This window comes from Nansenia antarctica, assembly GCF_963989245.1.
Source record: "Nansenia antarctica genome assembly, chromosome: 6".
NCBI classification, from domain to species: Eukaryota; Metazoa; Chordata; class Actinopteri; order Argentiniformes; family Microstomatidae; genus Nansenia; species Nansenia antarctica.
Genome location: NC_137676.1, coordinates 35,613,236 through 35,619,235, shown reverse-complemented (window position 1 = coordinate 35,619,235; position 6,000 = coordinate 35,613,236). Strand labels below are relative to the sequence as shown.

The following is a 6,000-nucleotide window of genomic DNA, read 5'->3' as shown; positions in this document are numbered from 1 at the left end:
ATACGCCTCACCTTATAGAGAGGAGTCACAATAGTCCACACGTGATACATCAATAGAGCACCACCACCCCAAGACGTTCGCACGCACGCGCACTCCTCCAAGGAACAGGAGAATCCAGCGTGCACGCGCGCGTCTCTCCAGTCAGTGAGCGTCAGCAGCGCTCGTGCCCTTCTCCGCTTCTCGCGGTCTGACTGTGCGCGTGCCCCACGCAGGTCCCTGGATCGTAGGTGATGATGGCGGTAGAAGAGCATCGCTGAGTTCGCTCTGAGTCATTTTTTTTTTTAAACATATTAATATAATATACTGCTGATTGATACAATTAGCGTCCTCCGTCTCCTCACCAGAGACAATGGGGAACGAAGCCAGCCTCGAAGGAGGCGGACAACCAGGGGAACCGGGCTCCATCTCTATGGCTGGAGCTCCGGGTTCCATTTCAGCACCACCGGGCTCTGGACAGCTCATGAAGCCCGTGAATGGTACTGCAGCCGGGGTAGGAGCGGGTGGCGGACCGGGGATGGGGATGAATAGGTAAGAACCGTCCTTGGTATTGGTGCAATGATGCAAAATGTTTTGAAAATGAAAAACGATTTGATTTCCGAGTATACCTGGGATTTTATTTTTATTTATTTATTTTTAACCAAAGGTCCGGTTGCATTAGTCAGGGAAGCAAGGACGGCATCAGGCTACTATTATATTTGGTTATTCTTGTAATTAATTCCGTCTTTAACTGTACTATTAGATGTATATAATGTCACTTCCTATTTTACGATTGACTTGGTTTTATTGAACCCGTCCCGGGGAATACACATATGAAAATACTGTCCATTTCTCTTGACACGGGACGTGTCATTCACAGCTAGAGAAACAGCATTTTCATTCAAGTGTGTTGTATTCACCTCTGGAATACAACTTGCATTATAATATCGTAGGATACGACATTTTACAAAATGATGGTTTATTTCGAAGCTGTCACGAAGGATGGTGGAGCTCCGTTTCCGCATGGGTGTTTGCAGGGGAGGATGCTGTGTGTGCTTGTTTGCGTACATGCGTGTGTGTGTGTGTGTGTGTGTGTGTGTGTGTGTGTGTGTGTGTGTGTGTGTGTGTGTGTGCGTGTGTGCGTGTGTGCGTATGTGCTTGTTTGCGTGCATGCGTGTGTGTGTGTGTGTGCGTGTGTGTGTGTGTGTGTGTGTGTGTGCGTACGCGCGCGCGCGTGTTTGTGGTAGTATCGTAAGTCATTCACGTTAGTCTCGCCACTCTCTCGATAATGACGTGCAAACGACCCCATCCTCTGATTGTGGATGCTGTGGTACCAGATCAGATGCTTAGAATGACTCTCGCTGTCAATGTTGCCTATTTCGGGCACAATTAATGTTATTTCCTCGTGAATCACCTGTCCTGATTATTTGTTGATGTTTTGATAGGATGTTTAGATGTTAAGAGTTAGGGTTAACCCTGCTAAGACCGACATACTGAGAGAACCGCATAATGCGGTTGAGACACATTCATGACTTGATTCATGATATAATAATAATAATAATAATAATAATATATGATTCATATATTATATGACATTAAAGGCTATTATATCTTCATTCATTTCATGGTGTAGTCAACCTGGAACCCAATGTGTCTAAGACTAAAGAGCTGGGGATAGACCTCAAAAGGACGAGGGAGACCCCATCACCTGATGTCATCGACGGGGTCACTGTTGAGACGGTGCATGCCTACAGATATCGGGGTTGATGATGGTAGATGACCAGCTGCAGTGGAAAGAGAACACGCTCTTTGATTTTGAAAAAACGCTCACGTGTCTTGTTCTGTAGTGTGATCTGCTGGGGCGGCGGGGTAACTTATGTAGGGATAGGGATGATGCCAATTGGCTGAATAGAAGGCTCGACAATCTGAAGTCTATTGTGGATTAGAGGATCCTCAAGAAGATCAACAACATTGAGACCCCCCCCCCCCCCGTTTAGAGCATCACAGTGCAATGACAGACTGAGAGCAAAACAGAGCGTTATACTATATTATATATTTTCCTTCGGTTAAATATATTAGGCCTAAGCATTTCCTCGTTTTTAAACTCTCACTATCCCAGCTTATAATTTCTCAGAATTGACGTGTCAAAAATAGTTTGGGTGTTAAACGTTTAGAGGCCGTTTTTTCTCAGAGCGGTTGATCAGAACGGCGCCGCTGATGTGAAAGTGCGTCTACATGAAGTATTTATAACGATGTAATAGAAGTCCATGTGAACAGATTGAATCACGTGCATCGTGTTTGCGCGCCACCGTGGTCCGCGCGCACACACGGCCCGTGCTTGTCAGCCTCTCTCTCTCTCTCTCTCTCTCTCTCCGACTCTCTCTCTCTCTCCGACTCCCTCTCTCTCCCCCCCCTCTCCCCACTAACCCCCCTACTCTCTCTCATATTTCTCCCTCCCTGAAAGGGCGTGTTTTTACGGTGTTGTTGCTTGAAAGGCCCCTGAACTCAAAGCGGCTGATAGAGCTATGTTCATCCAGGCTCGCTCAGATAGGTAGGCCACTAGGCCTATATGTTTCTATAAAGGTCGGTAGGTTTCAGCTCCAGCTGTTGAGAGACCGTGATGATCACCCCTCCTCCTACTCTGTCCAATGATGCGAGGCCTACAAATTGCTGCCGTTGCAGTTCATCGAATTTAGTAGGATGGGCTTGTGACACGCTGCTATAGATAGACTAGGCAGAGTGTGGAGATTCAGATGTTCACGATGAGAGAGGACACGTTGTAGTGTAGTGGTCTCAGGTGTGTCTTTATACACAAATAACATGCTTCTAAAACATATTCAGCACCTGCATATCAATTATGATTAAAACACATACAAACGTAGGTGACTTCCAAATGTCCTTGTTAATCAACACTCATAGTATGCTCATAATAGATGGAGAAAGATTAGGTGTGTGTGTGTGTGTGTGTGTGTATGTGTGGGTGTGTGTGTGTGTCTGTGTGTGCGAGAGAGAACTATTTGTAAATTAACTTGCTTTGGCATTGTAGACGGTTGTTTCCCATGCCAATAAAGCTCATTGAATTGAATAGAATTGAGACAACGGGGTCGAAGGGTCATGGGCTGGGTTTTAGGATAAGGGATTAGGTCAAAGGTGAAGGTCGTCCCAAGGATCCTACTAACAAAACAGAGACAAATCTCATTTTCCACTAACAGATGGTTTGTGAGAGGAAGACGGCCACAGAATGTCCTAGAGACAGTTTCCACATGAACATGAAGAGAGATGTGTAACGGATGCTGTCTGATCTGACCTGGCGGGGGGGGCACTTCCTCTCCCTGCCAAAGGTCAGGGGCTCACTTCCTGTCCCTGCCAGAGATGGACATGAGAGACATTATTCCAGGCCAGGCATCTCTGACCCTGTCTGGACAACAGAAGGTCTCCTGTACAGTACAGTACAGTACAGTACAGGCTACAGATGTTCCTGTTATCTGTCTCCAACTCCTACACACCACCGACACACAGAAACACAGTCACATGGTGAAAGAAGCAGCTGTCTCGGGCCTTGTAACAGCCAGGGGCACCTTATGATGGATTGTTTTTGTCCTATATATGTATTATTGCCTGGTGGTGCGAGAACCAGCAGGCCCACATACTGTACACCAACGGGCGGCTGTGGTGCAAGAGGTAGAGTCGTCGTCTAATGATGGCAAGGTCGGCAGATCGGGGGTTCGAACTCAGGCTGGCCACATGTCGAGGTGTCCTTGGGCAAGACACTTTTACCAAAATGCTACCAATGAGCGGGCCGTCGCCTTGCATCGTTCAGGCCAGAGATCTTCCTCTTGCGACTTGAACAGTAGCTGCAGCCTAAACTCTTATGAAGCACTCGGTGACAAAACGCTGCAATACGAATACAGTTTGATTGCACTGATTGATTACGCGATTGATTGATTGATTGATTGGATGATTGGCTGATTGATTAAGAGGTTCTTTGCCGTTAGTGATGGTTCTAACTATCCAACCAAAGAACCCTTTCTGGTACGAAATAGAACGTTGCTCTACATTCACCAGTCATTTAACATGCTTTAATCTGAAGTGACTTACAATAATAACTTACATAAGTGAATGAACTATACAACAGTCAACAGTCATTGTAAGTAAAAGTCAAACCTTAAGCAAGAACAAGTGGTATTGGCAGTCACGATGCTAGAGACAGGGAAAAAAACATGTTTGTTTTCTTTTTTTATATCTTTCTCTATCTTAAAAAAAAAAATATATATATATATTTTTCATGGTCAGTAAGTCTCATCCCTTTCAATTAGTTTGTTATGACACATAAACTCAAGGGAACATCCAGGCCTCTTTCCATTCAGTGTGCTTTATTGCCCAGGGACGGCCTCCTTGTTTGAATACTGTCTCTGGCCAGGTAGAGGAGGTGAAGGATGTAGGCTCACAACCATTATATCATGAGAGACTCATTCTTTTCCAGCACTGTGCTGCCTGCATCCATAGTAAATGATCATCTACAATCCGTGGGAGTTTTGGAGAGCACGCCATGGAAACGTCCGTTTTTTATCACCATGACGTCTATTGAGTGGATTTTCCATTTAGGCCAGGTGATGGATTCATTTTATTTTGTGTGTGGGTACTTTCTGCTGATCTTATCTGATTGGATGAGAGGTATAGTCTGTCTCACACTGCTGGCTGCTTTCATGAATGTACCTTCAACGCAACCATCTCAACCAAGCAGGGATTACTTTTCTTGATGGATAGATGATTCACGTACTTAGACATGCATTTGTTGTAAGTCGCTTTGGGATAAGGCGTCTGCTAAATGCCAACATTTTATGCAATGCAATGAATTGTGATGTAATTGTGATACACTTTCTGATGGTGGTTGAAGAATGATATTATTGTTATGAACATACTGTATCCATGAACTCTGGTCACCGGTTTTGACTGTTGGGGCCGAGGGTTGTTGTGATATTGTTATCCTGTGAGATCTCGTGGGAGGTGAGTGAAATGAATTGACTTGAATATCGCTTGCGGGGTAAGTACTGTAGGTTGTGTGTGGCATTGACATATGATACATACTGTAAGGGAGACTGGTGGAGGGAGGAGGCTGGTGGAGGTAGACATCGGAGGATGGGCTCATTGTAATGCATGGAACAGAATGAGGAATGGCATCGATACCATCCTCACCAGCCTCTCCTGACGTCCTGTTTAATGTAGACCATTAAGGAGGGGACGCTGGTGCGACTGCAAGCAGAAATACTGTAGCTGTAAGCAGAGATGCAGGTGTAGCTGTGTAGGTGAAAGAAGGTGAAGGGGTGCGTCCCAATCGTCTATCCTCTATCCCCCAGTCTCCTCCTTCCTTCCTCCCCTTCTTTCCCAAAACGCATCCGGGGGAGAAAACATATTGAAGGTTTCTTCTCTCCTCTTAAGATACTCTCCTCCAATGATTTTTTTGAGAAGGAAACGTGCGATAAGAGAAGGAAAGGATAAGAGAAGAAAAACAAACAATTAGGACGCACACTAGGCCTACTGTATGTACGTGCGTAATGTGTGGGTCTACAGGTCTACTGATGCCTCCTGCTGGTCAGACAGGGTCAGAGAGGCTGTTCTTCCTAAACAGGAGAAGGAGCCGACAGAGTTCTAGGACGTCGTATACGCTCTCAGCCAAATCCCCGGGCACCGCTCATTGAGCTCGGCTTTTGTCTTCAAGTCTGCCACCACTTCCAGCTTCTCCCTCCCGCGAGCCTGAGAAAGTGAGAGAAGCTCGCCCTATTGTCGGAGAGATAAAAGCCAGGGATTTAGGGTTTTATTTTAAGCCGCGAGGACATGTGTCTCATCCGCCTGCCGTGTCGCGTTTTTTTTTCTACGGTACTTCTTTCGCCGTCTATGGCCGTCATCCTGAAAGTGAATATATCCTGGTTGATTTAATTACGCGTGAGCGAGCGAGCGTGGAGAGAGAGTGATTGCAGTCCGGGAGCGACGCTTGATTGTTTCCCGGAGATAATTAGTGAAGGG

General features: G+C 45.9%; 1 pseudogene across 1 annotated transcript in view; it reads left to right on the top strand.

Annotated features, from left to right (window-relative positions):
* The first annotated feature begins 349 nt into the window (after window positions 1-349).
* Window positions 350-6,000, top strand: part of LOC308160459 (protein bassoon-like) — a 63,134-nt pseudogene continuing 57,483 nt past the window's right edge. Inside the window, exon 1 of the transcript in view lies at window positions 350-528. The product of the transcript in view is annotated as a protein bassoon-like (transcript). The remainder of the gene's footprint in view (window positions 529-6,000) is intronic.